Here is a 14,784-nt window from a genome sequence, read left to right as displayed (position 1 = left end):
GAGTTTTCAAGCCTTACCTTCATCGGAATCAACGAGAACTCACCGAAGATATTTTTGCATAGTGACCGTTAATGTGTAGCGAGGGATGGATGAGTTCGAGGGGTGTTTTTTTTCTTGATTCTAGCTCGTTGGTTAACAAAGAGGATAAGGATGGTGGTGGGAGTGTTGTTGTTGTTGTTGTTGTGAGCTCGGAAAGAGAGTTGCAAGGAGAGATAAGGGAGAAAGACTAAAGGGAGAGAAAGAAAGTCACAGGGAGGGCATTCGAAGAACAAGGAAACATATGTTGGCCCTAGTGGCTCATATAACAAGGCTAAAAAAGATGAAATAGGGAAATATCTTGCGAAACCTAAAATTATCAAAATACCCCTAACGTTTTGAATTTCGTAAAAACGTCGTTCTATGCGTTTGTAACAACGAGTACTACAAGGATACCTAATAGAATGGGTTATACGTCTCACGATATGAGGGTTAACGAAAGTCAAAAATCTCGCCTTTCGGGGCATTTTGGTCAACTCATACCTTTAAAATTATAAAAATCGTAAAAATTAAGGAAAGGTTATTACAATACCCCTAAGGCTTTAAGGTTGTTAATAGAACCTAGCTCTCACAACTCCAACAAAATTAATTTGTGCCACAAGCTCAACCCATCATCGACTAATTATGCAAAATCAGTTTTGAAAGTATATGTAGATGCACTTTGTATCCTTTATTAACTAGGATATTAATATAATATTTTTTATTTTTTAAATTTTATCAAGGATTCAGTCTTCTTGATTTGTTTGGAAAGATCGAGAGGGAAAGAGAAATTAAAGTTTCTTCACTTTCTATGACTCCAAATACAATCATAATTTTTTAGACCTCTTTTGTACTCAGTCATGACCAAACAAAAACAAACTCTTTCGAAAGTTATAAATCATCATTTCATATTGATCTGCAACTGCTCATACTACTGCTGAGTTTGGTAGTACGCTAGAGCACCATTGGTGTTGTTCTTCCGGTTGAGAGCAGCAGCGGTAACATCATTTAGTTTCGCGGAGCTTGGAGCCTATTGAAGCAAGGGACGGAAAATTGGGGGTGGAGATGACAAAGCAGATATGGTGGTGGGGAAGGACGTAAACTGAGCCGTATGAGGAAGAAGATTGGTCCTTCATCTTCAGGAGTGACGGTTTAGAGAAGGAAGCAATCGGTTTTGGATACGAGGCGATGGCATGTGAGGGAATTGCAAAGAGAAAGAGAAGAGGGAGCAACGATGAATGATGAAAGAGATAGAAGTGGGTATTTTCATAACTTATAGTCTAGAGAAAAATGTTAATGATGTCATTTTTACATTATTAACTTTGTCTCTCTTTGAAATGTTTAAAATGAAGGGAATATTTGTGAAAACTAGTTCATTTGAGCAACATATATGCATGCAATTAACAATTAAAGGCTGAATCATGCTTGTATGCACTCAAAAACAAAACTTAACCCATGAAATTCAAAGCCTAGTAGTTATGGTGAACCAAGACTCAACTCAAGATTTAAGAGAAAGAGTTGAGATTTCTTTATACCTTTGAAGCACCTCTTTGCTTAGCAAAGGTTACTCACCCATATGAAGGCATTCTTCCCTTTGTCACCTTGCTCCTTGGCTCCATGGATGTGGATGGAGGAACTTTGCTTCTTGGCTCCATGTCTTCTTGGATATGGATAGAAGAATTGGTTTCTCCAAAAGTCCCCAAAGTTGGAGACCTCTAAGTTCCGACACCAAGGATGGTTAAGGAAGAAGATGAATAACCATGGAAGAATTAGATGCTAGTAAATTCCTCCATGGTGGCCAACCCTCTAGAGAGAAAGAGAGAGCCAAAGTTTTCTCATTTTTCCTCAAAGAAAACCCTAATGAAGAAAAGGCTATAAAGTCACATTTATACCTACCTTCATTGTAGTGGCAAACTTGTAATAAGTCCAAAAACCCACTCCCTCTCTATGCATGGCCGGCCTCCCTATTGTTAGTGGGTTAATTGCCCATTTTGTTTTAGTTGTCACACAACTTAAACCTTATGTGCCTTGTGGACCAAAACCCCTTTGTGTCTAATAAGCTCATATTTATATATATTTTATATCAAATTCACTTGTCTTTTCTTAGTTAGTTTCTTATATTTTTGAGTTATTTACTTTGTTTTTGTGTTTTGTAGGATTTGCCAAGTAAAGAAAAGAAAAATAACACAAGTGGAATTTTAAGTAATAAATTCGTCAAAACTGCCTGTGCAGGTCAGCTGACTTTGGAAGCAAGTTGCGGACAACTCAGAATGAATTAGAGAATGATCCTTATATGCTTGGAAAGCTACGGATGTCTATTTTCTGGAGCATTTCACGGATTGTTAATATCATTTTTCTAGAAAAAGTTATGGTCGTTCTAACACTGAAAGGTTCCCAAGAGGCTGAGCAGTTTGTAACTGACAAGAAAGCATTGAAAGCAATAAATCCCATAAAACTAACAGGCAAAACTGATGCAGCCAAGAACAAGCCAGCTAACACCTATTCAAATATCAGAGGAAATGAAAAATTAAGTGAGAGTAATGGGCATAAAGGCTGCCCAAAAAGTTACAATTGTTTTAGCATTTCCTCCCACTTATTGTCATCACTAAATGGCTGTTAGTGGGGTGAGTTATGGAGAAAAAATTGTGGCAGCAGAAAAGAAGAAAAGACCTACAGGTTGCAGCAAAAAAAAGGGAGAAAAAGTGTGAAAAAAAAGTGAGAAAAAAAAAGAAGCAAAGCCAGGGAAAAAGGCAAGGCTGTTGCGTTGGGGAAGGAAGGAAAGGAAGGAGGAAATCTTGGCATTCTCTTCTCTCGGTTTTATCTTCTCAAACTCATGTCTTTCTTTTGATTTAATTTGAGAATTATGTGTAACTAATTTTTAGTAGTTAGGGGCTGTTTTGAAGCCCCAAATATGATTGCAAATTTGTTATGACATTTCGTTTTAATTACTTTTACGAATGGATGAAAATTGGTTCACTACTTGTCTCATTGATGAATTCTTTTTGTGTTTTCTACGGATGCATACTTAGTAAGCATATCTAGGATTTTAATGCTATGAATATGTGTGTGCCTGCCCTTGTCAAATGAGGACCTACATATGTTCTAGAGTAGTACTTGTTAATTGCATTTAACATGTGAATCAATTTCTAGGATAAGTAAGACAACGCTAGTACTTACGATACCTTGTGATGACTCAAACTCTTTTCGTTCTTAATGATTTGTACTTGTTAAATCTATGAAATCACCATTCTAGATTGCATGTTAGGGACTAAGTTAAGTTGAAAACGTCATTCTCTTAACATACTACATAAGAAAGAGTAATAGGTTGGGTTCTAACATTGAGCCAACTTGAGCATCTTCATCCAAAAATGAAAGGAATTTGAATGAAACATAACATGTTTGCATGATTATTTGGTGGTGGATAGCAATTCCCCTAACTCGTTTTTCTTAATTTGTGAACTACTCAAAAATCTGTCTCTGTTCTGTTTTTGTTCGATTTAATTTAAATAGAAAATAAACTCCAAAAATCCCAAAAATTTGTGTGAGTGTAGCTCTGTGTGTCTAGTATCTGCATATAAAATTTCGAAGACTTTAGATAAGTGTAAGTCAGTCTAATAATTATTTTTCGGTGGCTAATCAGTAGGGACAGCAGCCCAGTTTTTGTGACATTTTAAGTAGTTAGATAAAACAATCTTCTGCGGGAAAGACCCTTATTTTCATATGCTACAATTGACAAATATTATTGTTAATAAGAAAAATTAATAGGACATTTGTGTGCTACTTTGTGGTGTGCTTTTAATCCTATCAGTGTCCCAAAACCCAAAACTAACTTAAGGCCTAAAACAAACCTTTCGTTCTAGATTAATTAAATTTTAATTAATCCTTGCCATATACAATTAAACTATTTAATTGTCCTTATTCATCTTCGTTATATCCTTCAATCATTACCTTACATGGTGTGCGATCCATTAGGTTCCTTTTAGCAAGGCAGTAGGCGATTAGAACTCTTCAAATCAATTGTGAATTGAAACTTACTTTCAATTCTCCCCTTAGTGATTATACCTTTAGGGCTTCCACAAACCATGAGTGACACCTAACAGTATATCATGGCTACCCAGGCTAATCAGAAAAGGTGGAGAACCTATTCAATTTAGGATTACAATGCAATACGGTCTTTCTCTAATACAATACTCTGGACCACATTGTTTGGTTTAATAGTTTATTCATGTCTACTATCCAATGTGATTCTTTTACTTATATGATTACCTTGAATGTGATTTGGAACAACTTCCTAAATCTTATTCATACTCTGGCCAGAGATTCTTAATTATATCATAGAGTATTCTCCCTCAAACAGTTTAAAGGTTAAAGATCCCTTGTTGTGCATTCACTTGCCTCCATGACTAAGTGGCTTAACCCCAACTATGTCGTGGACACCCTTTGATGGAGTGACTTTGACAGAGTCAAAGATTAGTGACCTAACCACAAGACAACTATGATGCCTCAGGTCAAATGACTACTTTGCATTATCCCAACCATGAGTTCTCATGTGACATGAGTATGAGAACTCCTTGTTGATCGCTTTCAGTGGACTCATTCTCTATTGAGCACCTACATGCTTGCCTTGGTGTCAGTCACACCAATGACTCGAGACCAGTTACTTTCTCTAAGAGAAGACATAGCACGTACTGATTTTAACAGACTATCAATTCCCAATTGGCAATCCTATGATCAGGAACATTTAGGATATGTATACGAAAGAGAATGGTCTCATGTATCTAACTTCTTTAGATCACATTCTCCCAATTACGTATTCCTTGGACTTATCGTTTAAGCATATAACGTTTATATGAGATGGCTTTAAACAATAATCTTTACCCTTTATATTAAATTAGATTAGTTTAACATGTGAAATGTCAGTGAAGTATCATCATATGATTAGCTTTTAGGGCATATTTCCAACATAAAAAATATTGTCTCAATATGTAATTAAGTATTAAAAATATACTTTATGTGTACTGTTTCCAACCTTTTACTTTTAGGAAAAATTATATATAGAGTATACTTTTAATACTTAATTTATATTAAGACAACACTTTTTAAACATTTCAAGAAGAGACAAAATTTAATGCATGTGAAACATGACATCTTAGCTTCTTCTTTTTTCTCTAGAGTGTAAGTTACTAAGATACCCATTATAGTGGTAAAGTCTTTTAACACTTATATCTCTTTCATTTATTGCTCTTTTCTCTTTTAAAAAAAATATTGACTCGCTTTTTACTTCTCTCTCCTTTCTCTACTCACTTGCTAAGCTATCACATCCCGACCCAGGTTCGACCACATCCCAGGCTCGACTCCACTGTAGCACGATATTGTCCGTTTTGGGCCCCGAACACACCCTCACGGTTTCTTTTTCTGGGAACTCACTCGAGCAGAACTTCCCAGTGGGTCACCCATCATGGGATTACTCTCGCCTGAACTCGCTTAACTTTGGAGTTCCGATGAACTTCGAAGCCAATGAGCTCCCAAAATGCCTCGTGCTATATGGAGGTGGGAATGTACATATAAGGCATAGAGGATCATCTCCCTTAGGTGATGTGGGATCTCAACTTCTCCTTCTCATCGACCCACACCTCCACGACCTCCCATTTTCCAAGGCCGATTTCGGCCAATTTCGGTGGAGTTTTTCGACCCCACCACCACCATCTTGAAGCTCTCATTCCCCTCTACAAAATCCAACCAAGAACCACCTTGATTAACCACGGTATGTGGTGGTTTGAGGCCACGAAAGTCGACGAAAATCAACACTGTTCCGGCCACTCTTTTCAAATTTTCGGCGAATCAGCAAAGCGATGGCCGATGCCACCACTTGAGCTTTGTAGCCCATCATCCCAGGAGAAAATCCCAACCAACCTTGACCTCGTTGGACCACCGTGAACGACGAATTGACGTCAGGAAGCTTTAGGCACCCGCCAGCTTTATGGGCAAAATTGATCATCTTCCGTCCACTTTTGGATTTTGTGGCAGGTATGAAAGTTGTTCCTCTCATTGAGATCTTCATTTTTGTAAAATTTGAGAATTTTTAAAAATAGTGAAAGTTTTTAGGCCAGCAACCGCGTGCGACGGCGCGTGAGCCGAGACCCCACCTGACCATCTTAGGCTAATTTGGATGCTCCAATTCTATATTTGACATCTGTTTAGTTAAATTACGATGTTTTAATGTAGTTTCGTAGTTAACCACCTAGTTAGCCGTCATAGGGTCCTTGCATGAATTGATGGTCCGACCTTTGGATCATTCCGAAACTTTAGGATGTTGTTCTAGACGCTTAGTGTGGATCTTTGGAAGTTACGGATCAAAAATCTGAGGTACTGATCTTTCGGATCGAGTTACGTAAAGTTGTGGACCCTACCGTTGACCTTTGACCGACGGTTGGCTTTTAGTCAATGGGTTTCAAATCATTCTAGCACGTCCTTGAGGATGTGTTTTACGTGAGTTGCGTGTTCTATCGATAAGAATCCTGAGTTGTGATTTGATAATTGTTCTAGGCGACGATCGTTCGTGACACCTTGATATTCGTGCTAGGGAGTTGTAGCACGGACTCCAGGTGAGTAGGCAATTTATTTTATACCTATACATATTGATAGTTTCCCTAAATGTGTATTTACTTCATTTTTTACGCTTATTGCCAAGTATTCATTATTGTGATATAAATTGTGATAAATGCTGCTATATGGTTGGGATATTACTGTCATGGCATTCATACATATTTGTACATGCTCATCTGTTGCACCCCGGTGTTAGTACTCCGCCCAGGGCTAAGGCCAGTCCTTCATGTGTATGTTCACATACGCACCATTTGCTCGCCTTGGATCCAAGTTAGGTGTCAGTCCTGTCATACAGATTGCATTAGGCAATTCCGACTCATATGTGACCGCGCCTCAGCGCCAATCTTCACGTGATCGTAGTACTAGAGCATATTGATTACACCCAGTCCTGTTGTACAGGTTGCATTATGCAAGTCCGACTCTTGTGCTAGCATAGAATGATGAGCAATTGATTATATTTGATTATCACATGATTATATTACTGTGGCATTTGATATGTCATGACTTGGCATATTTTTGGTTATAATGTTGTTGTATTATTATTTACATACTTACGTAGTATGTTTTACGGAAACTATACTTGTTTTACGGCAAGGGGTTAGTATATTCGAAAATAAAGGTTTTTACAAAATGTTGTTTTGCTGACCCACTCAACTTTGTTTTTCGCCCCTCCAGGTTTAGTAGTTGTGCTTACGTGTAAACGAGGATTTTGGCAAATCTTAGTAGATGGTTATCTTTAGTGGTATAACCCTCACCTTAATTACTGTACTATTCTTATGCTCTACCATCACGTGTGAAATGGGTGCAATCCCACTCACCCGCGCACTCTTTTGTTTAGGCACTTTTAGGTTTAAATTTATTCACATTCTTTTTCCACTACACTACACTTTATGGCTTCGTCACCCTTCGGGTGTCAGCCAACACAACTCGATTTCGGAATCCAAGTAGACTTTCCAGGTTGGGGTGTGACATAAGCTACTTCTACGGTTTAACACCAGCAAATATTTTTCAAAAATTTATATTTTGGCAAGACAAATCAATTTTCCCCCCAAATTTTATCTTACTATTTCTATTCTTTGCCCGTCCTTGTCGTTGTCCATCATATTGTATAGGATGTGGAATAGTAGGTAGTCTAAAGCAATTAAAGCTGTGAAGATTCGTTTCTCTTTAATTTGTGAATCGTAGAGGGCATTTCTGTTAAATTTCTGTTAAATTTCTGTTAAATTTCTGTGCTTCGTTATGATATATACAAAAGTTTAGTTTCGTGATCGCTCTGTGTAATGCTAATTTGGTGGTGAAACTCTAAAACTTTGGAAACCCATGAATTTCATATTTTTCATAAATTCGTACAAGTAGTATGATTTGAATGGTCTCTCCAGGAATTTTGCACCTTCGAAAATGCCAAGGCCTACTGGTATACAACTACAAGGTAAGAGGCGACAGGGTAAATTTGACTTGTGGGTGAATAATAGCAGCAACAAGAACAACCTAATTGCTAGTTTGTAAACTATTGCTGTCATTATTTTATAATTCCTTTCTTTTTCTCCGTTTCAAGTTCAATATGCCTTGAAATTAGATCGAAGTTTGTTCTTGCTGCTTTATAGTAAAGCATATGATATTCAAACAAAACACAATTCATCACAAATAATCTTTCATTTTCTTCCAAATTAAGATGAATTTCCATTCAAACAAATTCTAAATCAAAAGACCTTTTCCTTGCTTTTCTCCTCCAAAATTCTATTGTTTTATTTCAACTTCTGCTAACGAAAAAAAGAATCTATCGAAAATTTATTTAATGGGAAAACCACGATTTGAATTTGTAACTAATTCTTCACATCTTCATTCCGTAATAAAGAAACCGTTATCCTTTGTGGAAGGAATTGATATATGCATACACAAGTTGATGTCATTTCCCTCTTTAGAAAGCACCCTTTTTTAAATCTTTATAAAGCACCTTAAGTAGTTAAAGAACCTTAGTAGAAAGAAGAAAAAAAAATTCTTTAAACCACTTGCTTTAATAACTGGTAAAACAACACTATTCATGTGAGTTTATAGTTACTTTCAAGAAAAAGGGCCTAATGTATCTTAGGTTTGATAGAATCACGATGGGAAGCATTGAACCCTCCCCCTGACATTGTTCCCTTTCCAAATCATGTCGGTATTATGTCGTTATAAATTGATTCTACTAAAAAAGTATACAAAACTAATTCTACATGTATTTGAAATTGATTATGCAAAAATAGTTGAATGTGGGTTGAACTGATTCTGCAAAAATTGTCGAAAATGAGTTGAAATGATTCTGTAAAAATAGTCGAGTATTGATTGAATTAATTCTGCAAAAATGGTCAAAGACGGATCAAATTGATACGGCAAAAATGGTTGAGAATATGTTGAATTGATTCTGCAAAAATGGTCGATGACTGATTGAATTGATTTTGCAAAAATGGCCGAAAATGGGTTGAACTGATTCTGCAAAATGGGCGAGGACAGTTTGAATTGATTCTTCGAAAATGGTAAATGACTGATTGAACTAACTCTGCAAAAATGGTCGATAACTGATCGAACTGATTCTGCAAAAATGACTGAAGACGGATTGGACTGATTCAAAAATGATCAAGGGCAGGTTAAACTAATTCTGCAAAAATGGTCGATGACTAATTAAACTAATTCTGAAAAAATAGCCTACGACGATTGAACTGATTCTGAAAAAAAAAGATTGAATACAGGTTGACCTAATTCTATAAAAATGGTCGAGGACGAGTTAAACTGATTCTACAAAAATGGTCGATGACTGATTGAACTGATTCTGCAAAACTGGTTAAGGGCGAATTGAACTGATTCTGCATAATAGTCAAGGATGGGTTGAGCTTATGGCATATATTAATTTTGTTGTGGTCAAATATGGGTTGAACTGATTTTGCAAAAATAGTCGAGAACAAAACTGATTCTGCAAAAATGGTCGACGACTGATTGAACTGATTCTGCAAAACTGGTTAAGGACAGGTTGAACTGATTCTGCATAATAGTCAAGGATGGGTTGAGCTTATGACATATATTAATTTTGTGGGGTTGTTAGGGTTAGGTTTTAAGCCTTACGAGCATGGCTGGTATTTTAAAACATTGTTTCCATGTTTTTGTTGGGCTTTAGTTTTTTCTTTCTTTTTTATATGTTTTTGTCTCTCCTTGATATATTTAAAAACTAGTAGAATTCCTTGAAATATAATGAAAATTTTTGTCTCTGTATATGAAGCTCCCTTACTTAGTAGTTTTCAATTACCGTTTCAACTAAAGTATTTGTTTGGTTAATACAGTCAATTAAATAATACAAGTATAAAAAAAGAGAACTGTTATTAACAGTCCAAAAATCTTATTCTACACTCCTCATAAGTGTATTTTTTTTCTTTTAATTATAGAAAGTTTGGAGTGCCAAATAAGATTTTTAAAATGCTAATAATAACTCCCTTAAAAAATAAGTTAATTATATTACTACATTGTGCTATATCGGGCCGGACCTAACTCAGCCCATGGGTCAGTTCAAGGCATAAAATGCAAGGCTCAGGCCTTATCTATTTAAAATCGAGTCGGATAAAGCCCGACTTTAAAGACTCGGACAGGCCAGCATACAATCCAAACAATAGGGCTGGGCTTGAGCCAACCCATCGGGCCTCGACCGTTCTACAGGAATTTACTTAAAGTTGAAGATGAAAATTTAATATAATTTATGCTAGTTGGAGATGAACCATTATTAACCTTAATTTTATTTTTTCTCACAACTGTAACTAGGGCTGCATCGAGCGGGTTAGAACGCCAATTCAATTCTAACTCAACCTTTACAATTCAGGTTCGAGTTGGGTTTCACTCGGGTCCACTCAGGTTTGAGTTTAAATAAGTTCTGATTTACTTGGATTGAATTCAGGTTATCAAATTTTGGAATTGGAAAAATTGTGTGAAGAAAGGAAAATCATGATCGCTAGACCCCCTGATAGTGGTGTTGATCACTAGCCCACTCATAATCACGCACATCGATACTGTCTAGCTTAATCACCTATTACTTGATGTCGGATTTTATCACAAGAAGATTCGGTATTATTAAGAGTGGAACCATAAACTTGTATATTGTATTTTAACAATTAGCAGCGTCAATAAGAACTGGAACAATACTCTTCTTCCGTCCTCCCCGTTAACCATAAATAGTGGAACCCTGAGCAGTTTCTACCCTCACACATGAGTATGACACTTCGCGTTTAGCAACCATTTTATTTATTGACTCAGTAATGTTGATCTAGGTGAATGATCACCACTAGATTGAATATTAGAATATAATTAGTGAAGAATAGGGTTTGAAACTACAAATTTAGACCGAGTATGCAAAGCCCTTAATTCATATAAAGCTTAAATAATATTATGAAGGATGATAGCCGTTGGATTTGGGTATTAATATTCACCATTTCCTTGAATAGGGTTTAGGGCCGAGGGTTAACATGGCTTTTTGGAGTAAACTTGTATAGTTCTCATTGCAGACAAAAATTTGGCTTGGTCCTGCATGACCCAGTCAGGCGGGGTACGTATCGTATTATAATATCAAATACACATAATGCTCATTACAGACAAAAATTGGCTTGGTCTTGCATGACCCAGTCAGGCGGGCTACGTATCGTATTATAATATCAAATACATATCATCATATACTCTTAAATATATTTTGTGTATTATAATACATATCATGTGGCTTGCTAAGTCATTTAGTACACTTAAATATATTTTTAATCTTTAATTTGATAATTAAAACACTATTACCAACAAATAAAATTAACAATTAAACCGAAAATAAACAATCTAGAGCAACCACTCCTCCCCCGTCCCCACACAGCCCAACTCGTCAGCAAAGAAACCCTAAGCCACTAGAGCTCTTCGCCTGGGGATGGCAAAATTATTCGCTCATTTAAAATTTACGATTAGAATTACGGATATAATTATTTATCTGTGAAATTTAAATAGGCAGTCACGAGTATTATTCATGGTTATAAACGAATACTATTCATGGTTATAAACGAATACTTATTTAACCCTTTATTTTAATATATGCAAAATAAATAAATAACTAAAAATCCTAAAATTGTTCGACCTCTCCCAGACTCCCGCCGCTCGTCTCTCTCCTCGTTACCCTCTCTCTCATCTCCACCTCTCTCTCTCTCATCTTCGGCAAAACAGTCGATTTGTTGCCCATTTCTAGACGTCAATGACAATTATGTTTGCATTGAAGGCCTTTGGGATTAATCATTTTAAGATAATCTGGATTGACTTGCTCCCGAGTTACGTTGGGGATACTCTGGTTTGTTACGTTTCCATTGGTGTTGTAATAATGCTTTTCATAACTAGTGCTAGAACCATTTGTTTAGAGTTATCATCCTATGTTCTGCCTGGATGCGTTATCCATAGTATATATTAACTCAAATTTCATAATAAACATAGTAATTCTATTGTATTAATTAATACTAGTATATGCCCAACACAGTGTGAAAGTTTTTACTTTTGGTTTTTTTGCTTTGTCAAACGATAGATTTGTTAAATTAAGAAACTGAAGGAGTTCAAACCCATCCGTGGTGTAAGTGCAAAACTCCTCTCCACTACTGTGGTAGAGAGCTACTTTTGTTTTTAAAATTAAAGAAGAGAGGAATATAATGAGAGAGAACGTGGGAGTGGGGAGAGAGGGAGAAATGTTTGTTTTTTATATTTCTTAAATTAGAGATGATAAAATCACATGTATATGAGGCTTAAACAAAAAACAGCAAAATTTTGTTTTGTGAAAGTACTTTATTGTCCTTAACTTTTTTGTTGTGATAAAAGACAAAAATGTCTTTTCACCATTTTTTTGTTGACAAAGAGGATTTCATTAATATGTAGTTTATATTAGCTATATATGGATGTTCTGTAAATTGTATCTATTATGTGTATACATTGTGTTTCTTTTTTAATAATCTGTACGTATATATTGTATCTAACCTATGAAATTCTTTTTCTTTATTTTTTTCAGAAGGTATGGTTGTTGTTCTTTTTTTATATACATGTATTTACTGGCATTATAGAATTTATATAGCTGACGTTACTTACGAAAATAAATCTTGGTTAATGTTATACATTGTAGGCCTCTTTTGGTGATAACGATTCAATGTGACTTTTTATTGAATGTGCTAAAGTATTAGAGTGTTCGAAAATTTAGTTACTGGCATTATAATTTCAATTATTAGAATTGTATGAAGACTTAAATGATTGAAATATGAAAATTTATTTTAAATGTACCTATAAATGGGTAAAAAAATGTGTAGATGTGTAAAAAAAGGGTAAACATGTAAAAAAAAAAAAAAAGTAAACGGGTATGCGGTTATGGGTATGGCTAACCGTTTACAAACGATTATGGGTATGTGTATAACCATTTATACAGTTACCCAATGCGTAAATGGTTATGGGTAAATAACCGCGGTTAAAGCATCCCCAGTGAGGAGCTCTGTATGGAGTTGGAAAAGTGCTGGATATAGCCTATTTTAGAGTTCCGATGAATCGTTTGGGCTTTATAAAAGAATCTCTTCAAATGAGGGGTTATATACCTTGTGGGCTCTATAGGGGGCTATATAAATTTATTTTTGTCTTAATTTTTCTTAAATTGATTTTTAGACGTGTTATCTTAAATTTTTTTTAATGAACTTTTGAATCTAAAACAATTCAAATTCTGACAAAGTTAGATTTCATTACTTATGTACCGTCGGATTAGGTTATCTTATCTCAATCTCATCCATTAGCTTATTCTATGAAATCATATAAGATAAGATTTCACTTCATGACAACCATTTGATTGAATTATCTTATCTCAATCTCATCCGTTGGTTTAATTCTCTAATTGGCACATTCTCCAAAATCAAACAAGATAAGATTTTATTTCATTACAACTATTGGATTGGATTATCTTATCTCAATCTCATTCGTTGTATTATTTCTTTGATTGGCACATTCTTCGAAATCAAACAAGATAAGATTTCATTTTGTCACAACCATTGGATTGGATTTATCTTATTTCAATCTCATCCGTTGGTTTATTTATCTGATTGGCACATTCTTCAAAAATAGACAAGATAAGATTTCATCTTTCACTAATCGTTAGATCAGATTTCGCATCTCAAGCTAACCCGTTGGATCGTCATCTCGAATGTCATTCACTTTTTATAAATTATATCACACTAATATCATAATATATAAGCTTCGAATCCCTTTACTCTCAAAAACCTTCCAACCACCAAACTATAATGGCCCAACCATGGAATGATAACTCCTCGTCTTATGAGATAATGCTACTTTTGCAATGGTAGGGGCTATGTATCAACACTTCCAGAGATGTTTAAAGGCTGCGCAAGTGCAAAATGAGCCAAAACACGGTCACATCTTGAGTAATTTGTGCCCTTTTGTGATTTTTCCCCCATTGGAGGAAAAATGATGAGAGCAAATAGAATGAAAAAAAAAATTTGTTGCAACTAACAATTTGGAAATGAAACAAAATTAAGAAGTTTGTGAAAAATATAAATTTTTGAAGAAATTTATGGGGATTTTATAGTAAATATGTGAAGAGAAAAATTACAAAAAAAAAAAAATGAAAATAGAGCCGTTGAAAACAACGGTATAAAAAAAAGGGTAATAAAAATGGAGTTTTAACGAAACACTTATGATATTGTTCACTTTTAACAAAAAACCACATTTTTATCTTTTCCTTATACTATTCACTACACCTTTATTTGTCATTTTTCAGTAAACCTAAAGTTTTTATAAAATTTTCGTTAGCTTTCCTTAATAAAAATGGAGGGTCACCCACCCAATTTGAATTATAAAACAAGAAGGAAAATAATTGGGATAGCAAAGCGGCAACAAAAAATGGTGGGCTCCATTTTTGAATTAAAAATAACAAAAAAAAAAGTCTGAGCTCCATTTCTGATGTGGGTCCCACTAATTTTTAAGGCTAGATGTAGTCTAACTTTTTGCTATTCAAAAAAGAAAGTTACTAGCCCTTGTGGTGGATGTAACCCCATTTTTCGGCCCATTAGAGATGAAATTTCTCACTAGGGCTTCAAATATGGTAGCCTATGGAGGATAGAGCCCCCATTGGAAATGCTCTTACCT

Source organism: Pyrus communis, chromosome 11, assembly GCF_041283825.1.
Source record: "Pyrus communis isolate YQ-2024b chromosome 11, ASM4128382v1, whole genome shotgun sequence".
NCBI lineage: Eukaryota > Viridiplantae > Streptophyta > Magnoliopsida > Rosales > Rosaceae > Pyrus > Pyrus communis.
The sequence above is the reverse complement of the archived record's forward strand: the minus strand, read 5'-3'. Positions refer to the sequence as shown.